This window comes from Zonotrichia albicollis, chromosome Z (assembly GCF_047830755.1).
Source record: "Zonotrichia albicollis isolate bZonAlb1 chromosome Z, bZonAlb1.hap1, whole genome shotgun sequence".
NCBI lineage: Eukaryota > Metazoa > Chordata > Aves > Passeriformes > Passerellidae > Zonotrichia > Zonotrichia albicollis.
The window spans coordinates 55,582,913-55,609,699 of NC_133860.1; the positions used below are offsets into that span (position 1 = coordinate 55,582,913).

General features: G+C 38.8%; 1 long non-coding RNA gene across 2 annotated transcripts in view; it reads left to right on the forward strand.

The window, feature by feature from the left end:
• LOC113459626 (uncharacterized) overlaps positions 1–26,787 on the forward strand; it is an 83,334-nt gene that overhangs the window by 15,102 nt on the left and 41,445 nt on the right. The window contains exon 3 of one of the 2 annotated variants that reach the window (XR_003381054.2): positions 2–14,439. The exons of the other annotated variant lie outside the window; for it this stretch is intronic. This is a non-coding gene — a long non-coding RNA (uncharacterized LOC113459626). Of the gene's footprint in view, position 1; positions 14,440–26,787 lie in introns of those variants that run through there. 2 annotated transcript variants of the gene reach the window in all.

Below are 26,787 nucleotides of genomic sequence, written 5' to 3' on the forward strand. Positions count from 1 at the left end.
GGTCGGAACAGATCAGAGGAAGACTGTGAATCTGGAAAGTTTTCAACAACTGCAGCAGATAAATGTTTCACTGTTTGTGTCTGAGTTCCATAAAGTCACTCCTTTATACTATGCAGGAATACCATGTCCTGCTTTGGAAAGGATCAGAGATGAGCTAATGGTGTGATGAAAGGCTGGAGAAACATGGTTGGAAAAAAAGCTCAAGGATTGCCATCTATTTACTGGACTAACAAGAAGATTAAGGATTGATGTGCTATGAAATCTCTGACTACCTACGTGAGGAATTGCCACTTGATATGTTTGGTCTGTTGGAGAAAAGCACAGATGTCAGTGCCTGTAAGCTAGAAGTGACCAAGGCAACTTTAAAAATTAAAAGCAAAATTAGACCATTGTATGTAATTGACAGTATTAAAAGAGTTTGTGAAATGCTACAGTAGATTCTTGATTGCTGATAAATTGAAGTAGCATTGAGAATTATTTGTAGAAGTTACACAGAAGTTCAAACAAGATCTAAAATAGGTGAGTGCTCTCATCCACACAACACAAGGAATAATAATTAAAGATTGCAGTTTTGGCTACTTGGAGCTTGTATAACGAAATGTCTGAAATTTTGCTCTATAACAAGCAATTTAAAAAATCAAAAATAAATTTTTCTAAATAGTTACTTGGATCGTGACCTGAACTGGTATCTATCTATGTAAGGCAGAATCCAATAAATTGTTTCTATCTTGTGATTCCTAGAGATTCCAGCTCCTCTCTGTACCCCAAAGATTGTATATGAATATATAAGGTACAATAGATCTCCATCCATCAGGGATGGGAACTGGAGGCCAAAAGGTTTCTCACAGGCATCCCAGATGGCATTTAGTGAATATACTTAGGCACCTAAATGCCTCTTAAAAGGTTAAATTTGAGGCCTTTCTTCCAGATGAAGGACTTTGGAGCAGAGAAGACAGATTAGTAGAGTTTGTTGGCAGACATTGCATCTACTTCCTCCTCTTTTTGCATGTGCCACCTGATATATAGTTGAAGCACTCACTGTTAAGTCCTTTCCATTTTCCATGAAAAAATAATGTATGGGATACATTCAGATCACTCAGGTTTGCTAACTACAATTCCCACTTCTTTTAATAGAAGCAGATATATTGTACCGAATTGAGAATTTCCACATTTCAAAGAATATTTCAGATGGTGTATTAATAGTTTGTTAATTATTTTAGTTTAAAAAGTATTGCAAGGAATTTCCAGATTTATATATGTTTGTGTCTTCTGAAGACAGTTTTGTGCTGGGAGGTACTTTTCATTTCAATTGCTTGCAGTACAGCACCTCTTATACCTCATATGTCAGTAGATATTCTCACTATTTTATGCATATATATGTATCGACACATGTTTAGACTCATATAAGTCTGTGTGTGTATGTACTTACAATGTTTGTATATATAATCCACTGTATAATCCACACATATATAATCCACTAAAACGTATTATGAGTTTCTGACAATTCTTAAACTGGTGCAAATACATCCTTTTTTCCTCCCCTCATACTGACCAGCAATTTAAAAACAGATTTTCTACCAGAAATTTCTTGGAAAACAAATGGGCTTCACGTTATAGCCTGAATATAAAAGTGAATGTTGATGTCCTGAGGGTACCCTGATGCTGTGGCACACCTGATCACAGTCACAATGAGCATAGTCAGCTAGCTTTTGTCTCTCCTACTACAGTTCTAAAGCAATGTTATATAATGTGCATGGGACAAAGATTGCCTCTCTAAAAAGGTGAACAAGTGATCAGTAAATAAGGTTCCTAAATAAAACATCATGCAGGAGACCTTCCCACTTTAGGTGAAAAATACTCCATGTAATAACAGGAAGGTGTGCATTATGGGTTCAAAAAATAGGTTGTTTCAAACAAGTTGATGGACCAGAATGGAAGTAGGTGATACAAATTAATTTCAGACTTGATTTTATCTTCTCTAGTCACTATAGCTAAGATTTGAGGCACATAGTATTTTGAAGAAGGAAAGAAACCCATCAGTGTTTTCTTTCAAAATACAGCTTTTAATAGGTGCTTGAAAACAGATGATGAAACCTGGATATTATAGGGTTTTCTTGAAGCTGGCAGCTTTCCTGTCCTGACATGAGACCTATCTTTCAGAAAAGTTTAGCACAGAACTTTCTTAGGGTGGTACATTGCTTCATTCAGTTGCCTGACACAATGTTCTTGCAGTGGTCCAAGGCACTACACTGAATTATGAGCCCAGCTGTAGTGAGTTATCAGTGACTTCAGGGAGTTTACTCATGTTCAAAGTCTGACCTGGCATTGGCTACATTTCTTGCCTCTGGATGCACCATGTCATCTCAAAGGGGTTGCTTACAAGGTCTGAAGCTATGGAAAATGTGATTTTTACATTTTCTGGTAACAGATGAACAAAGATATGCCAGGATCAAAGAAAATATCTATCATTAAGGACAGTTTGGGTGACTATTTTTTGGTTGTTCTTGAGTTACACAAGTGGCTAACATCTGAAAATTCATCCTTGCACTAAGAAAGAATATAACATTTATAACCATCTCACTTTCACTTCCCTCTGTGTATATGATACATCTAAAGTATCCAGGCCTTTCCTACACACACAATGAGGGAGGGCAAAGGAAGATACAGTAATGAGACGAATGATAGAAAAAAATTCACTATTCGCTACTTTGTGATTTAAACAAAACTATGTTGCATCTGTTCTAATCAAAACCATAACTTCTCAATGAGTACATAAGCTCATATATGAGCCTGCATATGTTCTGAAAATGCAGGCAACAACTGGCATATTGCTCAATGAAAGCAGCAAGTAGATGAAGCAGATGAGTTTCATCTAGCATCAGTCCATCTAGCATAAAAACTCATTGCTTAGGAACAGCTGACTTCATGGAGTTAACTAAAGTTTTTGTTAACCCCAGCTAGAGGGGGAGGTGTAGGCTAGACACATGCTAGAAATATAACTGTCTAACTCTTTGCCACCCTAGCAAACTGCAATGGTTTTAGCCAGCTGCTGACAAGGGCATGTCAAAGTCCTAACAATCTTGAGGGGTTCAAAACAATGCACTTCAGAAGATAACAAATATCACTGCAATGGCCCATAGTTTTTGAAATTAGTTTTAATGCCCACAATCACTGTGAAATAGTGAGAAAAAAAGAAGTAATGAGTATTTGCTGAAAGAGGATAAATTTAGGTTAAATATTAGGAAGAAGTTTTTTACTGTGGGGATGGTGAGACACTGGAACAGGTTGTCCAGGGAGGTTATGGATGCCCAAACCCTGTAAGTGTTCAAGGCCAGGTAGAATAACACCTTGACAAACCTGTTATAGTGGAAGGAGTCTCTGTCCATGGCAGGAGGATTTGGGACTAGATGACCTTCAAGGTGCATTCCAACACCTTAACATTCTCTGATTCTATGATCCTATGATTTGGACTTTTTCCTGGAGGGATTCAAGCAGATGCATTAGACTTTGTAGGATCTGTGCTGTATCTTCTGCCTGTCATGCTCCCACAGGGAGGTGATTAGGTTGTGCTATGGAGGTATCCTGAGGAAATTGACAGTTATGTGAACAAGAGAGGAAGGTTCCTGCTGCCCACACCAGCATCAGACCTGCCAGTTACCTGCTGTGTCCGAAGATATTGACAGGAAATTGCCTGTTTGAGACTCTTTCATAGTGGGTTTTGTTCCTCCTCAGAGACACACAAGTATGCTTGGTTAAGGAAAACAAATGATCGAGGCTGAGAACTTTTACTTCCAGCAGTTTTCACTGAGCTGTATTTAGAATAAGAGATCTCCACCCTCATAGTGCTGACAACAGCTATTTAATCTAATTGTTGAAGACATAAACCAATTTCCTGCCTGAGTACATTAACTGACATTCAAATTACATTACCATGCATTCTTTCACTCATACTCTGAGGAAAATAAGAAGAAAAAGAAAATTTAAATTTGTCTGTTGACATCAAAAAAGCTGACCCCAAAATCTGAGGGGGACTCAGAAGAGCTTACAGAGTGTAAACTTCAATGTTGCTGCACTTAAACTGCTAATTTTGGTTGTGTGAAATATTAGGGTTGGAATTAGGTCTGCCAAAAAGTAAAGGTTTGGAATGTCCAAAACAGTTCTTGAATTTGTATGTCATTTGTTAACCAGCTCAAGCTGAAGGCAAAGAGATGCTTTCTGGAACACAATTTTAACATTTTCAAAGTGAGGTGTTTCAATTTTTCACTCTAAAACAATTTTTTGTTTCACCATTTAGTTAGCAATGATAACTAAATAACATTGACGTGTCCAGAATTGATCTAAACATTTTGTTTCAGATCAAGGAAAACTGTTTGTTCAATTCATGATCTTTTTCCTTAAAATATCTGTTATTTTATTATTACTCTTGCAGTCAGTTTGTTGCTAGCATGCCACTTGACAATCACAGAAGTATGCACCTTGGGAAATTGCCTTAACAAACTGCTGGAAGAAAACCTGTGCATTTTCTGTAATGGCAGCACAAGGGGTGGGGAGGCCAGAGGCAGGAGGAGAAAACTGCAGGAACTTTCATGCCAGATCCCTGGTGTTACAATTTTAAACAGGGATGATCCAATGCCTCTCAATAAAAAGAGTGATGACACTTTCAAATGAAGACCTTCTTCTGCAAACCTGGACTAAGAAACAAAAATATCTTCAAGCATGATTTTTTAACCTCATTTCTTCTGTGAGAACCTTTATACCCACAAAGAAAAAAATGACCCAGCTTTTCCTTTTTAGCTTCCATATACTTTTAGTGTTATGTCACCATAAACTGAACTACTTAAACGACATAAATTAGCTAAAGTGAAGAAAAAGAAAATAATTTTAAAATGAAGTTTGTACTCTTCAAATTGCCTGTTAAATGAACCTTTCAGATCAACAATCTGTTCTGGCCTTTATTGAAAGCGGGCTGGTTTCTTAAGCTCAAGTTCTTATATTTCACATGATGGTTACCAATACACTAAAGAACATTGTAAGACAATAGAAATGCAAAATACCTCCTGTTTAATATGATCAAGGACTTCCAAAAAAACCAAATTATGTTTATCCTTTACCTTATGTTCAAGGGAAATATAGGACATGTTTTTAGACTAAATTAATACATTGTTGTTCAAAAACTCACTTACTCTGTGACTGTAGTCTGTCATTTATGGTTATTCCATAACTGTGTTAATTTATATTATTTGTAGAAAGAGCATGTTTGAAAGAGGGATTGGTTTCTGTTAACTAACATCCCTCCTCTGCTATCTGGCCACATTTGAAGGAATGTGACCCTGAGCCCAGGAAGAGTATGGCAATTACAAAGATTGTTCTTCAGTCTGGAAAAAGTCTCTGCCTTCACCAAAGAACAAACATGGGCAGGAAAAAATGATGAGGTAAAGTTGGACATGAATAATAGAGCTCCCTCTCATCTTTCATTGTAGACTAGTTGGCCCGGTGATAAGTTTACATGAGAATTTCCTTCACACCCGCTTTGTATTTACAACCATCCTTTGGAATGGGGTCTTGCTGTGCCAAGAACTTTGCAAAGATGTGGGAAACAAATGCTGTGGCAAGAGGGAGGGAAGTTTGCAATCCACTGTGTACAGACATTTTCTGCTTCTTGGTAGGTGTGCAGAATCTTCAGTTTTGCAGTTTTGCAGTTCAGCAGGGTCCTTCCCTCATTGGTGGGTCTCCCCGCTGATGTAGGTGGGGGAGCCGTGAAGGAGGTGAGCTCCTTCATGGTGCTGAGTGACACCCTCAGTGCTGAAGTGACATTGGATGTTGTCTCTGGAGCAGACAGCACTCACAGTTCTTCAGGTGACAAAGTAGGGTTGTCAGGTCTGGGGTAGAAAAGGATTTGGGTAGAGACAAGACTTCACAGGAGAAAAGTACAGAGTCATGAAGGGCTTTGGAGAGGAGGAAACCTGCTGAGAAGGATGCCCATCTTGCTTTAATTTCCTGCATTATCAGTAAAGGGTGTATGCTGTCTTAAAGATATTTTTAACCCTCCTTGAGTTAAATTGAAGATTCACCCTTCTGATTGTACAATTCATATTTGAAGTACTTATTGCTCTCAGGTAAATCCAAAGACAAAGACTCAAAAAGAAGCTTTAATTTCCCCCCCGGCCAAAGCAGAGATCTGACCTAGGATAATCCATACTTTATGCACAAAATTAGGACATCTGCAAGAGATTGAATAAGTTCCCCAGGAAAGTGGAAGTGAAAAACATGAAAGAGTGGAGCCACTCTTATGATGACATAACCCCCCCCCCCAAACAAAAACATATAAAAAAAAAGAAGCCCAAAAACTTACAAACAAAACCATGTTTCAGATAAATAGTGAAGGCATATATTTTTTTGTTTCAGTCATTGAATTCTTATTGTGCCACAACACAGAAGTGTCCTTCTGCTTCAGATAACTTCAGTACTTGCTACATAGAAAATATGTATCTCTAAGGAAAAAGGCACTTTTCCAGATGAAACATTGACATAACAGAAATTTATTCACATCCATTATTCTAGGAAGGTTTGATGAAAAACCCTGGTTGTCCCTGAGGGAACTGACTGTTACAAATCTGAGGTGAAGCCATCCCATTGAGTATTTGAAAGTATTTAATTGATAATCCATAGCATCTCTTTCTCTGTGTATATCTGGTATACAACAGCTGTTAATGGTGCATTATAGCACATGTTGCACTTAATTATGATACATTGTTATAGGCAATATTTCATTGTCAAAAATACCTTATTAAAGGTCTGAGATGCTTTTCATGTCACTTCCTGACTTTATTAAAGGAATACATTTTTTGTTAAGTCTTAAAAATATTTACATAATATAAAAGAATCAGCACCTCCCCCAATTTATTTATCTGCGTATACAGATGGAGATCTCTCTTTCAAACTGTAATCGGAGTTACACAGCTACTCTAAAACCTTGAGTTAGCAGAAACTGATGACCTTTTGTTTTCGTAAAGGATAGTGTTCAAAACAGGAAGAATTTGACTGAAAGAACTCTGTGTCTCTTATATTCCTTGCTTCTCATTGAACTGATAAAATGTTCCAGGAACTTCATCTCTCTGGGTGGGCATGAAAGTGCCCATACTACAAAGTGCCTTAAAAGCAACAATTTGATTTTGTTTTAGAAAGAGGCCATGTGAGAAAAATTGCTATGAATATGAATTCTCTCTCTTGTTCTCTTCTTTCAAGAGATGATCAATAAAGTGTGGGGTTAAAAAATACAATGTAATTGTGTTTGTTTATACAATCTACAGTGTTCTATGAAAATTATATTTTCTCAGAACTGGGGAAAAAATTACCCCATAGATGATGTCTACTCATTAATTACAACAAATACCAATAAATTAGATGGGGATGGTGAAGCTCAAATTCATTCAGGTGGAATAGCAGAGCAGATTACCCAATACACAGCATGCAGAAATATTGACTGATTAATTCAAAATCACTACAATCATTTCAGTGTTTTTTCAGTGAAATTTTGTGAACACTCACACAGAAGAACTTGTCACTCACTGGTAAGAAAATATGTCAATGCCACTTTTGGAAACAATCTGTGATATCTGCTTATCATAAATGACAGACTGCAAGTACATTCTCTTGTTACTTATTTGAACATTTTTAAAAAAGAAATAATCCTATTACCTGCTAGTCTAACCTCAATGCCTGCAAAGTATGTAGAAGATTACTTTAAAAATAATGCAATCATCAGACACAGTCAAAAAATTCGTGGAGTTACAATTGGAAAGCCCTTTTTAAGCACTTTGATGCCTTTCAATGTAAGGTTACATTTTTAGTGAATGAACAGGAGGTAGTGCACATAGTTTTTCTTGATATTAATAAGGCTTTTCATGCTGTTCTTCACAACATCTGGGTAAGCTGTTCAGCTGAACAGGTACACAGTGCTGAGTGAAGGACTTGCTGAAGGGTAGAGTTCAAAAGTCTGTTGTGTATGGGGCTACATGTGGGTTCTGACCAGTCACCAGTGGTGTTCCTCAAGATTCAATTGTAGGGCAATTTCCATTCAGTGTGTCTATCCATGGTCAGGATGCAGGAGTTTAATGCACCATTGGCAAATTTGCTGATGATACCAAATTGGAGGTACTTTTGATTCTCTCAAGTCACAAGAGCTTTGCAGAGGTTCTGAAATAGATTAGAGCACTGTGTAATTATCAGTGGCATGAAATTAAACAAGAACAAATCCAGATTCTGCCCCTGGCATGCAGTAAGGCTGGGCACGGGTATAAGCTGGGAGAGGAGTATGTGTGGAGCAGCCTGCCAAAGGGCTCTGGGTGCTGGTGGGCAGCAGCTCAGGGTGAGCCAGCAGTGTGTGCCCGGGCAGCCAGGAAGGCAAACCCCATCCCGGGGGGCAGCAGACACAGCATCACCAGCTGGGATTGGGATCATCCTGCTGGATTCAGCCCTGGTGCCCTCACCCTGAGTCCTGTGTGCAGGGCTGGGCCCCACACTCTGAGAAGGGTGGGAAGGAGGTCCTGGAATGGTCCGGAGGAGCACAACAGATCTGGTGGAAGGGCTGGAAGGCACATCCTGTGAGGAGGGGCTGAGGGCTCTGGGTCTGTCTGGGCTGGAGAGAAGGAGGCTCAGGGGTGACCTCATTGCTCTGTACAGCTCCCTGGGCAGGGGGCCTGGAGAGGGAAGATCTGATCTCTTCTCCCTGGGATCCAGTGACCAGAAGACATGGGAATGTGTGCCAGGGGAGGTTCCGACAAGATGTTAGGGAAGGTTAGGGAACATTTCTTTACCCATGCAGTGGCTAAACACTGAAACAGATTTCTTTAAGGGGTGGTAAATGCCTCAAGGCTGTTAGTATTTAGCAGACACTTGGACAGTGTACATAGTAATGTGCTTTAACTTTTGTTTGGCCCTTAATTGGTCAGGCAGTTGGACTAGATCACTGTTGTAAGTCTCTCCTAACTGAAACTCTTCTATTCTCTTCTCTTCTCTTCTATACTAAAGAGGAGCTGAGATTCCAGGAAATACTTGCCTAACACACTAATTCTTATCCTCATTTGATCCCGTACTTTGACAACTCCTGAATTTCAGCCCAAAATACTTAGACTGACTTGGAAAATTACTCTATTTCAACTGTACCATATGGTTTAGTGAAATCAATTTTCCCTGGCTTGCTTTTATTTCATTCAGAGCCAGTCAAAAGAATGAAGTGGCTTTTCTGTTTCTGGCAAAAAAAGGAAAATTCCAGTTAAAATTGAAGTAGAAAACAAGTATCTATAAATAATCTAAATAAAATAGATCTCATTTTGTCTATGTTGTGATTTTTAAAATATATGTTGATTTATATTATAAAAGCAATTATAACTCCATTACATTTTTCATTAACAAAGTGTATAAACCAAACACTTAATCACCAAAACCTGCTGCATATTGAGGGGCAGATTAAAAAAACCCAAAACCATATGTAGAAAAAAACCCCAAGTATTTGAATAACTATTACTCATTCTGGTGCAGATCAAAGTTTTTCTGAATTAATCATTAATATATAACACATACATAATTACAATATATGGAGTGATCTAAAAATATGTTATATTCCACTTTCCAAAATGAGTAATCCCTCAACAGTGACTGAGAGCAAGACTCATCAGTTTCTATGAGTTTCAATTGTCTCAACCCATTTCATGCATCCCCACTAGAAGAAGCAAAGGATTATTTACCTTGTTACTTGACTCCCCTGTTCTCAGATACCTTTTTAAATTGTGGTGTGGTCATTAGGCAATGTGCACAACAATAACAAAATTTTTTATATAAAGTGAGTCCACTGAACTCCTAATGTGCACTGTGCAGGTAAGCAATGACCCCTCTGTCTTCTCCCAAAGCACTGCATTAAGAGCACCACTGAATAGCTTTCTCATCCAAAATCCATATTCTAAATCATCAATGCCTTTTTCACGCACAGAGAAATGTGTGAATCCTACTCACATATAAATGCTTGCATTCACTTTGCCAAAAAGAGAATGTTTATCTTGACAATGGGCAAATCTTCCTAAGGAACTGAGTCATTCCCATGGGTCATTTAGTATCATACTCTTTCTTTTCTAAACCACAGAATTTTCCTCCCTACTTTCAAGGTATGTTTTTTCTCTTTCCTCATCTCCTCTTGAGGCTGCCTAGAAATCAGGCAACTACTGAAAAAAACAGCTAGGAAAATGTTGGAACAAGCTGTAGGAACACCAGTATTGGACTGTTTTAAGTAAAATGTTTATTTAGGGTTTATTTAAGGTGTTACTAGAACAAATTACTGTGTGTGAAGCAACTATGGGGGCAACTAGATTATGACATCTTGCCTTTAGGATTCTGATCTGATTATATATTTAAGTTCTATGCCAAGATAACTGCAACTTTTATTTTCTGCTATGGCTTAAGGGACTTTTTTTTCCATTCTGTAACCACTGCTACATGTCCATGAGGTGTGAAAGGCCATGGGCCTAAGTTTGGAGAGGTGATTATGAGGGATCCTTGTAGTGAAGAATCTCAAACTGTAAAATCCAGATCTATTTCCTCCAAAAAGATATGAGCAGGGAGAGCGGAAATTACCTTTCCTGTGACTATGAAATATTCATGAAGTGACAACCAAGAAGTAAGACAGCTTTTTGCCTCATATTTTCTCAGAGTGTATCCAGATAAGCTTTGGAAATTGAGCAGAGGCAATTCAAGATGCTGTGCTCCACGTGCTCACAGTTACCAAACTACAGCTAAGCAAGCAAAGTAACCACAGGTTTCTCAGCACTGAAGTTCACAGCCTGTTGTATTAATTTCAGGTGTCCTGTGTTTTGTTTTCCATATGTGACTCCAGATGAGTGCATTGAGAGGCCAACCCATGTCCTTTCAGGAAGGTTAATGCAACCAAGTGAATAGCAGATAGGAAACACAGATCCCATTTCAATCTCCCCTTACTGACAAACAGATTTGCCTCTTGGAAATACTTAAGAGTTTTGGACACCTTTTCTTCCCCTTTTCATGTTACTCTTATGCATCTTATTGTACAAAGAACACACCCTCTTTTATTTTTTAACTTTTACTTTGAACTGCATTCTTGGCCAGCAGGGCAGCAAGTAGTAATTGATTCCAGTCTAATTATGTTTTGATGGGATAATTTTATCAGTTCTGAATTTGCCACTTCTTGATTTCTTTGAATGCTTCATTGCCACTTTGTTATGAGACAGGGAGGATAGAGGTTTCTGTTCTGCTTTCTCTTTAAAAATTAGCTGTTTTGTATGCTCTATCATGTCTCCTCTTATTCACAGCCTTTGACAAATAAACAATCCCAGCCTTTTAAATCTATTTCCCTAACCAGATTTCTCATGTGCTTAAATATTTTCAGTGCCCTGTTCCGACCTCTGTCTAATGCTGCAATATCCTTTGTGGGAGGGAATGCTGGGTGAAGTAGTTGAATACTAAATAAGGCTCTGTCATCTATGTGTATTCCCCGCTGTAACACAAAGAGCAGAAGATGTTGTGTTTCAGAAATTTCATAAAAGGCCTAATGTCTCATAATAGCCTAGGCAGGAATAATATAGGGCTTATGGACTATTTATTAGAAAACTCTCCAATATGCCTTTATTTTGTGCAGCATCTGTATCTGAAAATGCCTTATGGGATAAATATGAGAAGAAAAGGTTTCTGAGGTAAATAATGGCAGCGAGATATAGCAACTAAGGATAGATCTGAAAGAGTATTTAGACCCACATATAGTATTTAGAATACATATAGTCCAAGAAAACTTTTGTTGCTTGTTACAATTTGCTATGTAACAGTTGGATTTTCCTATTATGTATTTGCTTTTACAATTATTATAAATTGTAACCACTTCTGTAGCTATAGTGCAAATTGTAATTGCTTTTATGGACAGTATAACTAAAATTGCGCATGAAGCAAAGCTATCACAAGATGTAAGCATGCTTGCAAAAGGTGTATCACAAGATATGACTGCTCTTGCAAAATGCCTAACCAATATAGCACAGGCAGAGAGCAAGATACCATAAAAGGAGAATACCAAGTCTAAAGTGGCGCCAGAAGACCAGCCTGGACTGTCTCCCTGATGGACCCTCAGAGACTGTAGCTGTGGACTTCTGCAATGCTGTGGCAACCTGAGGTGGAGCTGTGGTAAATGGACTCCGAGAAATGTGCAAAGTCAGTTGTGTAAGCAATGCAACTGCAACAGTATAAAAAACCACTTACTAAAGAATTGAGTGTGCCTCTGGCTGTTGCCACACACCCAGGGCTATCAATTTTGCTTTGTTGATCCATCCCTTGTTATCCCGTATTAAACTCTTAAAATTTTGAGGAGTTGGCTTTGTTTTTCACATTTCTGTAGTTCGCTAAATGAGTCTGTAATCTCAAAATATTTCAGCTGGGATGTGTGTTTGAAGCAAATTTCCTGTTTGCCCTTGTTTATTGCAATTTGGTTCTCAAGGCAGGGCACTGTCATCAAGCAGATAAGCAAAAAGGCAAGACAGTCAGTAATAAGTGTCCAACCTAGAGGTTCAGCGCAGGCAATACAAAAAGAAGCTCCTTCAGCGTGCATAATGCAGGCTTCAGGTCCCCTGCATCCCATGCATTGCAATGCAGACACTGGTCTGTTTTATTCTGCACCACTAGCTGGCTAATGCATTTAGGCAGCTGAGCCAAAGGCCTAAAACATCTTATAATTATGGTCAAATTTTCTTCCATAAGTCTCCCAGCACTGCCTCCACTAACAGGTGAAGAAATGTATTGTTGAGACAGCCCCTGTCAGGAGACTTTTCAGCGCTTAGTGGCTGTGTGCTGAAGGAGAAGAGATACCTAGGATGTGGTTTAATCTGAGCTTGCTTAGCAAAAAACTGGATTGCTGATGGAAAGGCCTCCTAGCATACAAGCAGAAGAGTGGTAATAACTTTGTGGAACTCAAGAAGGGACAGGGACTTTTGGAAACAGAGAACACTTGACCTCCAAACACTGCCAGCAGGGAGAGCAGAGCCATATTATGACTGCATGTGTATCTGCAAGAAATTGTCCTTGTATTCACCTCCAAAAGCTGCGTCACACCCTCTCCCCACCCACACATCCTCAGCACAGAGATCTGGCTGTGCCCATTCGACACCTGGGGTTTATCTTTGAGGTACTGCCCAGAGCCTTCCTGCAGCAGCGTGCATTCATAGGAGGCAGTGACAAAAAATGGGGGGGAAAAACAGCAAAGTGGAATCATGCCTTTCATGAACTTTTCAAGTTCTTCTTACTTCAGACTGAGAAGCTGAAAGGAAATCCCAGAGGAAATTAAGATTAGACCGGGGGAGAGGAGACAAAGAGCAAAGGTCAAGGGAAAATACCTGGGAATAATAGTAATGGTGAAAATGTTGGAAAGGGATCAGCCCACTTGCCTACAAATCCCATTGATTAGCAACACAGAAAAACTCCTTAGTGCCGTATCTTTTTCTCCACACACAGAGGGCAATGGAAATACAATCATCTGTTTGCAAAGCAAAAACATCAGAGGATAAAGATAGGGCACATATGGGAACATCTGCTCTTCCTGAAAGATAAGCATGTAATAGAATGGGACCTAAGACAGAATCACAGGCATCAGTTTATCAGTTGTGCAGTAGAGAGGAACTAGAATTAAAGGCAGCAAAATGAAGGGAAAGAGTATGCAGTTAAAAATAACTATGAAATTGAGGGTGCTGCTTGTCTGAATAATCCAGAGGAAATATTTCTGCTTCTTCCTTTCTTGTGTCAAATACTAGAGCCAAATAGTTTTTAAAATTTCAAGAATTCTCTCTACCAGTGGTGAAAACTGGGAGCTATACTAAGTGTTTACAAAGTGAGGATGAGATGAAAGAAAAATCTGGTGTGTAAAAATAAGTGTATTTAGGAAAAAAACATAAAGTAGAAATAAATGTGAACATGTCAAATAAATACATTGGATAAACAGAAATAGTTATAGTACATAAATGTATAGTTAAAGTACGCCATAGATATGACTGCTATAGCTACAAGTGTATTGCTATTTCTTGTTCCAGCCTGTCAGACTCTCATGCCTCTATTCAGGAAAGGAGGGTCCCCAGTCTGTTATTTTCTGGAAGTTTTCTATAACTGCATCCCTTGGAGAGCATAGTCCAAACCATTCTCTGTGGAGAATATGTTGAATAGAGGAAAAGCCAGAAAAACCAGGTGAGATTGTAAATATAGGCAAGCAACTACATATCAAAGTATAAACCTTGTTAGCACAAGGGTGGTAGGTAATTAAACAAACGTGGTAGGGAAGAAAGCATTTGTTTCTGTCACAGCAAACAGAGGCATATTCCAAAACATGGAAGGCTTTTTGAGAGAATTATTAATATAGTCTAATTTTCATTATGTACACAGCAAGATCCTGAGGCACTCTTCCTCTGAGTGTCCTTTATATGTTGTGGCTATGTACACAAGTCCCCATGCAAAATAGACATTGGTTTTTATATTTGAAAAGTTAGTCTGATCCTCTGAATGAAAAGATATAGGCTTGCGCAAAGTAGTATTACTAGTGGAAGAGCCCTTTTTGTTTAAATTTGGGTTACTTTTTGTTTTGCATCAGTAAGCATTGTGCAAAATCATTTGCTTTCTAAATGGGATAGCGCTGGGCTGACATCTTCCATTTTAGGTATGACAGACACATGCAAAAATAAGCACAAATGAACATGCTCACAGACACACACAGACACATGTGTGCAACAGTTTGCAGGACTAGACCCAAAAAGTGGAGTAAAAGTGTTGGTGCAAAGAGGAGCTGAAGCATGCTGTTTGTCGTGCACAAGCTGCTAGGTCTCACAAAATCCCAGAATGATGTCAACTTTCATTAAAGTGACATGTCTTGATAACTTCCTTATTTGCATATATATAAATAGGGCACCTGCTTTTAATGGTTCACTTGCACAATTGAGATATAAAAGACATTGACAAAGGGCTTTCAAAATGTTCTTTTTTTCTTTTTCTTATACTGTTACTGTTTTGAGATGGTTGTACACCAAATAACAGCTCTGTCTTCAAAATGAACTAAGTTTGATTATACTAAAATGATACTCACATCCTTATTTAATAAGCAGTAATATTTTTTCAATTTAAAATTTTCCATTTGATCAGAAAAAGGGTCTCAAAATTGCTCCCCTGATGATAATGTAACCATAAGAAATCTATACTGATGACATTAGAACAGAGTTATCAGCCTCTTGTTCATCCCCAAAAGTAATCAAACCATTTGTAGTGATTTATCCTCAGATATTCTTTCTTGGTCAGAAATGCTATTCTCTGTACAGAATATAATGAGGGGACTTCTCACATATAATTGTTATTTAAAGACTTCACACAACCAAGTGGGATGAAATTAAACTTATGTAATTGCATGCTCAAGGCTAGAGAGATCTCTCAGTCATAATCTTGCTTAAGAGTAATCAGCTGCCTGGGTTCTACTGCAGGCAAGACATGGTTTGACTGCTTGAATGATCTTCTCCCTCAGCAGAACGGGTCACATGCAGTTTGTGGGAGCCATGGGTTTGGTTTGTTGGGGTTTTTTTAATTTCCTAAAATTTATGTCTCTGAAAATAAAACTATATTAAAATTAAAATATTTGCTCTCTCACATGCACTCAGGCAGAACATAGTATCTGCTGCATGAGGCTGACTTGGGGAGTCTGTCCAAGAGATGAGAAGTATTGGCTTTCATAATGGAATTACAGAAAGGCTTGGATTGGAAGGGACCTAAAAGATCACCCAGTTCCAACCTCTCTGTCATGGGCAGGGACACCTCCCAGTAAACCAGGTTGCTCAGGGCCAAATCCAACCTGGCCTTGAACACTACCAGGGATGAGGCAGCTGCAACTTCTCTGTTCAACCTGTTGCTGTGCTTTACCACCCTCACAGTGTTATTTATTAGTAGTATTTTATTATTTATTTCTAATCTAAATGTCTTTTCATTTAAAACTTACTCCTTGTCCTATCACTATTTGCCTGTGCCTTCAGTTTTAGGAGTTCCCTTTAAGTTCCACAGCAGCTGGCAGGCTGCTGTGAGGTCTCTCTGGAGCCTTCTCTTGCCCAGAATAAACAATCTTTTCTCTCTCATCCTAAGCCAAGGGGTTAAGCTAGGAATGCAAGTAGGATAGTGAAAAATATGTATCTTTTAATTAAGAACTTAAATGAATTAAGGGGTTAAGTTAGAAATGTAGTTAGCAAAGATCATATACTGTGATAAGATCTTAACAAGGAAACAAAACCAGGTGGGGATAACTGAAACAAGGTTGGGAATGACAGGTAATATGTGAAGTGTTGTAAGAGTGCAGGAACCATAAATACCACTGGCTTCTAAGAATGAGAGGAGGTTTGGACTGTGACCAGCAGGCCAAGGAGACCTGCCAGCTTGACATGGGTGAAGAGTTTACCATGAGGAAGACGTCTTACTTCCTCTGCAGAAGCCCACTGACCCAGTTAAAGAGGACAATTGCACAGCTGTAATAGACATTCCGGTAATTATAATATGAGACGAGAGCTAATGCTTATGTAATGTGTTGTAGAAACAGTACTGGAAACCACCTGAATATGTAAAACTTTTGGATAAATGGAGAGCAGGAGTTTGTGACTTTTTGCACATATCTTTGGGAGGTTACTCTCCATGTGTCCAGCACTGTAATAAATACACTGTCTTTTCAACTTTAATTAGTTGAAGAGTCTTCTGTCCAAGCTTCAATCCTGTATTCACAAAAGTGGTGTTCCAGCCCTCTGATCATCTTTGTGGTCCTACTTTGTACCGCTCTAATAGACCTGTGTCTTCCTTTTGCTGCGGACTCCAGAACTGGATATGCGGGATCTCACACCAATAAATTATTTATGTTACTGATTTCCAGGATTCATTTTTATAATTATTAATTTTTAGATTTAACTTTGAAGATAGAGAGTGTAAAGAGTTCCACATTTAAGCTGTCACTGTCATGTCCTCATGACTTTCATAAAAATTCAGAAACAACATCTGAAATTGCTCAGAAACAGACTATCATTATTCTTGCATAGTTGGTAATTTTCCTGCACTGTTATTAAATTATATTTATATTAATGTGGTTGAACCAAAGGTACTGCAGTTGAATTTCCTAACATGTTAACACTTTGCTGTACTGATCTCAAAAAACTTAGATTTCTGCTAAGCCATATGACAGTGTTAAAAATAAATAAAGTTCTACCCAGAACAGTAAAAGCTTTTAAAAGTGTTGATGCACTTGTCTCTACTCCTTCCAACTACCAGATAAGCAGCTAGTAGTATCATTTAAAGAAAAAACAGCTAATTTTCTCTCTGTCTCTTACCCCTTGCTCCACAAATTACTTTGCAAAGTTGTAAACAGCATTAGAAAAGCCTGAAAAATATGAAACCGTAGGCTTCAAATCTAAATCATATTATCTCCCATGTATTCTGAGCATATTTTCAGGATCTTGGTTTGGTTACAGAGGTTTCTAGAAGTCTTCTTCGAGGTTTGAGACCTTTTCAATATACATGGATTCATTTCAATCTGTGGTTTTCACTTTAGATGTGATTAGCTTTTCTTCATAAACAGGTTTATGAAATGTTTACATGTGGAGCAAAAGATCCCCTATGTATGTTTCATGAGGGTTTCAGCATTAATGATTCAGTTCAATGAAGGAAAAGCTTCTAATGTATTAACTTGAGATGTAAGGGAGTAGGGAAAACTCATCCAACTCCTTAGGAAGAGCAGACTTGTTGCAGACAATGATAACAAAAAATAGAATTATTGATTATGTTTATATTTACTTCTGTGCAGTCACATCCCTGATTCACCTTGGTAGGATATACAACAAAAAAACAATAAGGCCCATACTTTCCAATACATGTCCAAATCTGAATTTCAAATTTTCAAGAATAAGGATAAAAAAATAAAAATCTTAGGTCTCCTACTGTTCTGGTCTATCTGGACTAATAGCAGGCTTCAAGATGAGCTTTGCAGGGTGTTCCCAGCTGTGCAGACACCTTATGGGGCTGCCTAGAAGGCACAGGGTGACTTCCACAGCCAGTGACGTGGTGTCTGAAGCAGTGGGTGTGGTCAGAAGAAGGGCTGTCAATTACATTATTTTCGCAGATACACTGGGAGACTGAATTCCCACAGAGGCATTTTCTTCCTGTTTGTTATCTTTACATTTGACAAAGACTGTGTCTGTGCTAAAGCCAAGTTGCTCTGGTTATACCCCCATTTCTTTTTTCCCTTTTGGCTCAGTAGGAAATTTAATCCATTTCTAGACACAGCACAACAGACAGAGAGGGAAGTCTGCATTGACATCCAAGGCTTTTCATTTAATGATCTTAATCTATGCACTTACCCTAAAGTCCAAAATAGATTCCCTCTTCCTTGGAATCCAAGCCACAGAGTGATTTTGTCTCATGACTGTCCAGTGGATGGGCAACAGCCCTGACAGAGCTGCCCAAGGAGCCAGACCTCTCAGGAGTCTGAGCACTCTGGCAATGCAAGGCAGGTGGCTCAGATGAGCTAAGAGTAAAAGAAGAGAGTAAAGTAATATTCCTTGCATGTTCTTATCTCTGTATAGACCCATGTCATGAAAGTCTAAAATTCAGTCTTACCTCTGAGGTTTCAAAGTAATTAAGAGTGCATACATATGTGTAGCACAACAGATTCAGTCTGTCCTTCTTGGTGCCTCAGATCATCTCGATTTATGTAAAACTTGGAAAGAAATAAATGAGGATTTGGCTAATGTTTCACACCAGATGAATTTCACTTCACTCACATAAACCCTAAATAGTAGGCTTTTATGAGATGGAGTGTAAGTGCTAAAGTGTGAAGCTGTAGGGCTGTCTTGTCTAGGGCAGATGCCTCTTGCCCAATGCTTGACAGGCAAGAGCAAGAGACAGAGTCTCCATTCATGAGCATCCTCATCCTTCCCCAGGACTGCCACTCGGGGCTTTGGGCGGAATGGGCAGTAAGGGTTCCATCTGGCCTTGAAGAGGCACTGGAGATGGTTTGTCTTGCTTCACTCTAAGAGCTGACAGACTGAACACAAAATTGTTTGACCTTTTGAAGTAGAAGCGACTGATTTAAAACTTCACCTGCTTCCACCTTTGTTTAAGGATTTTGGACAGTCTGCAGACACCTGCACCCTACAGGGTTTTATTCCAAAAGGGAATAAACCTGTGTCACTGGCCATGATCTGGCCTTTTCCACCCAGAAGAGCACATTGAGCCTATAGATTCTATTATCATATAATGTGTATTACATACATTTTCTGATCTGACAAAAGACTTAAGTAAAACCAGAACTCCTGAACTTTTTGGGGTAGAGCTGTCTGTATCATTGATGGTTTTGGTGCCTGATATATTGCTGAGCTAAAGCTCTGAGCCAAACTGAACATAAATCTGAGTTCTGGAATAGCAGAGTGATGTGTGTGTTCCCTTATTCATGTATTTAGTCTTTGAAAGAAGGAATTTTTACAGGATTTTTGTTTGCAAACACAAACTTCACACTACACTAACCTTTTCCTTTCCATCTTTGTCTGCTGCTTCTGTGTACACATAGATCTACATAGAAATGAAAGAAGTCCCATTATACATTCATTATAATTCTTTAATTAAGCTGCAATCTCATTTAGGGAGGTCACACAAAAAATTTAGTGCTGGGAAACAACCACTCCAGAGCTAAGTTATGAAGAGTCCTTGAGAACTAAGACAGCTGGAGTCTGCCCACTGTGGTCCCAAGAGCACTCTTTGAACAGCAGCATTAATTCCTGTTGTTACCAAGCACTGACAGTGAAGGAAAGGAATGGAAATCAATGCCCTACCTTTGAGAGTGTAGCACCAGTTTGCAGATGCTGCCTCAATTAGCGCTTACCTTACCTGTGTATGCAGGCTGTGGTGGATAGGTGCTGGGAGGGGTCACAGCTAGCAAAGACCGTTTCTAAAGCACAAAGCAGGGAAAAACACAGGTGAAAAACGTGTCCCCTCTGGACAAGTGATAAATCAGGGAAAGGAAATCTGTAAGAATGGGGATGTTTTTTTGAGTTCTAGGTGGTTTAGGTATGTGCTTGAGGAATGGTCAGTTAATTACTCACGTAAGTAAAGGCAGAATTACTGTGGTTTTGGAGGGGAGTCATGCTCCACACCACTGTGGAGAACAAGCTGATGAGCAGCTTCCTGACTACCACACATTCCCCTTGTAGCCTTGACATATGTTTGCCCTGTGATTCAAGAGTAGCTTTGCAGCACTCAGACAAACACAGGAAAATCTACCAGCTACCCTGAAGCTACATTTTGGGGTTGTTTTTCAACAAGACATGTCCCCTAGTGCCCTAATATCATGGTTGAATTTGTTTGCTTTTCATAGGAAAAGTTGAAAACATCTGGAATACAGGTAAATGTGAATTCCTCTAGAATGTGCTGAGGAGCTTTGTTTGGAGATAGGTAATCAGCAGGAGTCAGATGAGAAGGCTAGAGTGTATAGAACTTCCTGGGGAAATTTATTGAGAGATACAATTTCAACTGACAGAGATTTGCATTTGCATGAGGTTGTTTGCATTTAGCCCAAAGAATTGCACAGTTCAGCACAGTTTGTGGGCCTTGATAGCTCCCGGTGAGGACTCCACTATGACAGCAAAGCAAAGCCAGTGAATTACATTAGGTTACCAGTATAGGTATAAGTCACTACATTTGTACAAAATTTTTTACACCAACCTCGTTGTCTCAGTCTTCTTTAGAAACACAATCTTCTGATTATTCTTCTTATGCTAGGAATGTCTTTTGTTATTTCTTTTGTCAGCGCGGCCAGCACCAGAGGGTCAGAGTGACCAGACATGATGTCTTCCCTTCTGTTCTTACCTTGAAGTTAATTTCTCCCACAGCTTCCACTGTACCAGTGCCAGAGCTCTCCCTGCTCCCACATGAGAGATTTCTCCCTGTGGTTTGGGATGCACTTTGTACATCCACTCTGGGTTGAAGACCTCACTAAAGACTGAAGTACAGAGGCAGCGCTGAACTCCAGTGGAACACTGAGTTTCTTTACTGACACCTTTACGTTTTTAGTGCAATGAGTCCAGCACATAACTCATGATTTTGCACAAAAAAGAAATATTTATTTGGAAACAGTTGATAAGAGCAATGAAAGATAATGAACAATGATCACAACTTATGCTAGTGGAAACATATACACACCCATAAATTACTACAGGTATTTCTAACCTAGTGCTAGGAAGAATAATACTAATAGAAATAGCAACATAATGAATGGGGTCCCAATACTTACCCGTCTTTGGAAAAGATAACAGCATGTTTTCTTCTATTTACAGGGCAGAAAATTGATTTGCATGTGGTTTTCTCTGAGAGACCAGGTATCTAAAACTCTTGTCACAGAAATGAAAGCAAAGATGTCTGTAAAGTTTCACTAAGGATATTTTTCATATCTTACCTTCAACCAAAAATTACATCAAAAAAACATCCTTTAGATAAATCTTCCTTGGTCTTACTGAGGTAACTTGAGTGGATTATCTGAAAATATGTCTCATTTTCATTAAATCACGCAGTTTTAACAAAAATACATCCAAGATACACAAAGTGGTCTGGGTTGATAATTCTAGGAAGCAGAGGCTCCAAAAGCCCCAAGTGAGTGCTAAGGTGTCATGCAAACAGAAGTCTTAATTCATTACAGGTATTATTCTAGAGCTGTTCTTACATGGCATGAACCCTGGCTTCATCAATAGCTTATTTAAAAGGGAAATGGACCCTGAAAATGTTTCAGTCTTTTCCAGGGGAAAAGGATACACACTACAAAAATATTTAGCTTTACTTTGTGGCTCTGGGGTTTGAGAGCTGTCTTTTCCCTTTTGGTGTTCTTACTAACCTAAAGAGGTTAGTAAGAAACATAAAGAAGTTGTTTCATCCCTGTTCTATGGTCATGGACACCAAGCTCTTGACAATTCTCTGACCTGAAAAGAAACAAACCATAGATGTAGCAGGCTCTGGAAAGAGGAAGAGCTGGAACATTTCTTAACCTCCACTCTTAGCTTCTTTTAGCAAGACTTGCCAAGCTCATGTGCCTAAAAGGAATTCTAAAGTGACTGGGGTATGAAAAGAGCCTGCTGAGAAGGAGCAAGAAAAACAGCAGCTAAAGGACAGGACTTTGTGACCAAAGTGACATGGTACACGTCTACCTGCTATCTCTAAACGAAGCACAGAATTACATCCCAGAAAAAAACTTTAATCTCTCTAAATAAATAACACAACTGTATCTCTCAGTATCATGTGACAGGAGTTTACAGTAAATGCACACATCTAATCATTGTAGCTTGCCTTTGTAAATCTGTATCTGTACACATGATTTTCATTTGTTACTGCTTACACAGAAATAGCACAAATAACTCTATCACAAAGTACTCTTCTATTTATAAAAGTTCAAACAATTATTTTCCTCTTCTCTTTAAGTCCTTTATTTTCTAGGATCAGTATTTTTTAATCTAACAATTCTAAGAACACTCAGCAGAAGCTTAATATGTACTTACACTATACTGCTCCAAATTCCTATGCTGGTAATTTATAAACATTCTCTTTTACAGAAGAGTGAAAGTTTTCTAAGACCTACACTGTATTTTCCCCATATTTCAGTCCACCAGTTTTAGTGAGGATATAAAAATAAGTTTTTTCATGCCTAACAGTAACTCAGATCATCAAAACAAGGAGGCTGGAATGTGAAAGGAATCCAAAAGAACTGTACATCCAGCTCCCAAGTGCTAGGAAGAAAAATGCATAACTTCTCTCCCTTTCCATGAGATCACAGCTTCATATTCCAAACTGTCTGTGTGTGTTAAAAAATAGACCTGAAGAAGCTCTCAAGAAGACATCTTCTACATGCACTTGACCCAAAGCAGGATCAGCACCCATTCTTATCTAATCTTAAAAACTCATGGCTGCACAAAGACTGTGCAACCTTTTCAAAGGGTTGAGGCCACTGTGTCACTGTCCTCAGACAGAGAAAAGCAGAAAGCTTTGCTGGACCCTTTAGTATTTTTTAAGACTTATCATGGCCCTGCATTCACCCTAACTCTTTTGAAACTAAAAATCTCAATTTCTTTCATGTTCTCACATTTAAATTTTTTTTTGAAAGCTCTGTACGTTTTTGTTTTCCTCTTATTGCCTCATTTTAATTAGTCCGCAGCTTTCTGGAATGTCATGTGCAAATGAGGCACAGTACCCTGATTAAAGCTGTGTGGAATAGAAGAATTATTACATATGTTTTGTCTTAGGTCTACAAAAACTCTTTTTTATGGTGTGTGCCTTGCTCACAACAGCACAGCTTTACTGGCTCACATTTATCTTTCCATCCACCCTAATGCCTATACCATCTCTGCTGTACTACCTAGCTGTTCCATCTCCCTCCTCTTTCTGTGATGTTGCCTTGCATTCTTCTATACTGCAGCCTTTCTTTTTATAGAAATAATTTCTTCAAATTATACAGGTTTGGGGGGGGGGAGTTCAGTTGTTTTTATCCTCCTGCTTTCATTTCCATCCTATCCCCACCCTCTCTTTGGTGCCTCCCAATTGCATGTTGCAAGTTTGCTGACGTGTTTTCTCTTCCAGCACGTTGATCATTAATTGCAAATCTATCATGTAAGGCAAATCCTCTGTGGTACTTCATGAAATGCAACCTTACAGTCTGATAATAAGTCCTTGATAACAGCTTTCTTTCTCTTAATATGTAGCTTGGGCTCACCATAGAGAAATTTTATTGTTTACTTATTTGAATGGGTGGTAAGTTTGGAATTAAAAAACAAAAAGGAAATATGCAACCATAACTCAGACATTAGTTAAGATCCAAAAAAATCAAAATAAGAGGCTGTTTTCTTTGTCTTGTCAGTACTTGCAATGTCCTCTCAATATTTGTCTTCTCCAAGTAGACAGTGTAACACATCTTCACCTAAATATTTTTAGATTATGACAGTGAAAACTCACCTAGAGTTTCTGTAGCTCTCTAAGGAGTTGCTTCTTCTGTAATAGAGGTGCAAATACTAATGTTCAACATCTGCTATCAGCAAACACCCATTTAAAATATCTGCCTTGGGACACAGAAAAACCTCTGAACTGTCTCAAATCTTTGACTTAGCAATGCGTATGATGTTAAGTGCCCGGTTTCCTCAGGCAGAAAACAAGCTTTGTCCCCACACAAGGACAATAAAATGGGAATGTGAAGTTCAGTCTTGTACTACTCCCATGGCTCCAGGGCCCACAGTGGCCAGTCTTCATTCATAGATGGGCTCCTTAGTCACATTTCCTTGAGTTTTGCTTGCCTTGCTGCTAATAATGTCATTATTTAGATACATTTTTTCAATGAAGCTCTAAGTGGCAGTTTCAGACTCATAAAGTAGCTGTCTAAGCTCAAAAGGTATAATTTAACAAGAAGTAACTGCATATTCTTGCTCCAATTCAGTCAGGATGAACCATGATGAATCAGTGTTTATTATTTTAACTTTCATTGTATTTGTGACTCTTGCGAGCAATTTAGTACATAAGTGCAAGGAGTAAACACTTACAGCTGGCACAATAGCACAGATGCAGGCTCATGCTGCACCTTCCAATCAATTCTTTGTAGGTTCTGAACATGCAAATTATAGCCTCAACAATTTTCTGTCACAAGGGAGTCAGTGATGTTGCCCTCAGAGACACAAAATCATAGCCCAGACCTGTTACAAGAGGCTTCTTTCCGCACATCCACTCTCAGACTGTGGCTGTAAGCCGGTAGGATAGCATCTACACATTTGCCAGGAGCCCCATTTTTGTCCCTCAGAGCTTCCCCTCCACATCCACTATCAAACTACCTCACTGGTGCATGTCCCATGCAAGCACCTATTTAAGTCCTCACATTTTTCTTCTGTGAAGAGAGGAAGAATTTTGTTTAAACACTTGTGAAACTGCCTGTATTTTCCCCATGCTTTCTGGGGGACAGCATCATTGTCATTGAGACATAACCACTAGATAAACCATTTCTGAAATAATGACATCAAATTTAAATTGAGGAAAAGCTCTGCTATGGAAATATTTTATTACTACTCCCTGAAAACAGAAACACAAAGTTGTCTTTTGATGGTCTGTTATGTAATATTCTTTAAAAATCTTTGAATTAGAATCGGTAATTTTCATTTTTCAGTCTGCATATTCTCTAAAGACCACACAGGAAGCACCAGACTACCAAAAAAATCTGTATATTTGCTAATAAAACTTTTTAGAAACTGCACTTTGGAGACTCACACTGTCTCATGTCAGCCTGGCAGGAAATTAGAAAGAAATCTGCAATCACTCCAAGCCATGCCAACTTTTCAAGATTGATTTCATTAAGTAATCCCCTGTGATTTTTGACTAACCATTTTGGCCCTCTTACAATTTAGGCTGTCACCAGAGAGATCTATCCTGCTGTGGACAGCATTCTAGAAAGACCTGGGACTTATCTTAACCCACAGTCATTTCTATTGCATTGACTTCTTTGAAAATGTTTTTGGGGTTACTCATTAGGTATTTTATTTGTGATTTGTCTTAACTCAGACTCTACATGGCAGATGCTGTGTGCTCTGTTTAGGCTTTTCTCCATTTTGTGCACATCTTACACACTTGAAAATAGAAATGTGAAAGGACGGTGGCTTCTTTCTGGGCAAGAAACTCTGTGCATTATAAGACAACCAATAATCTGGGTAATGAAATTTGTTTTGGCTCTTCAAAGCACCCCTCTTAGGCATCTTGAAGGACATAAAGTGGGTCTATGCTCTTCAAGCCTTCAGTCTCTGGAGGCCACAGGCTCTTCAATGAGCCATGCCAACAGAAAAGACTGGTGCACACTGCCTGATTTCCATGTCATTCAGAAACAGCCCTTCCATGGAAAGGTGAAACACAAAGCAACACAAATCTATTATGTTTTCTGTCTGCTGCCAGGAAAGATGACTGCATAAGCTGCTTTTTTTATGACAGGTTTGTGCACCACTGCTATTGTGTAGTGCAGAACTATAGAAGGGCAGCCAAGGATGTGCCCTTGCTTTTGAGAAAAAAGCCAAGTAGTTAAAAAAAACCAACCTCTGTCAGGTATTGCATTTCAGTCCCATTCCACTGAATTGAACAGTTGCAAGACTGTTTGTATTGAAGACTTGATTACAAATGATAACATTGTCCAAAGCATGCCATTGCCACCTATAGACAGCAAAGAAAAAGCAGCCTTAGGCTGAACAGCTTCACAGAACTTTAAAATTATTTTGAGGGGCATATCAGAAATCCCAGAGAGACAGGAGATTTAAAGGGTCTGGCATTCCTTCCTGTACTGGAAGTCATGTTTTGTCCCTTAGGTATATGGGTCTGTGTCCTTCCAAGGAAGATTTGTTGAATCATAATTTTTAAAAATATGTTTTCATTGTCCTCTCCACAACACCTTTTACACCACATCAGCCAGAACAGATTGCATGCCAGTTTGGAAAAGCTTTAGCTGTTCACATGTTTTAAAAATTACAGCAATAACTTGCAGACAAGCTAGTATCTGAAAGCTGTGGATAGAAAAATGTAAGGATAAAGTTTGGACAACCCTTATTGAACTTTGTCAGAAATTACCCATATCTTTCAGATAGACAGAATGGAAGAAGTTGGAGATATTTAGGACCTAGATGCTACAGAAAGCCTATTCCAATGCAATCTTTCTGATCAGTCACAGCAGATCTAGTGTCTCTC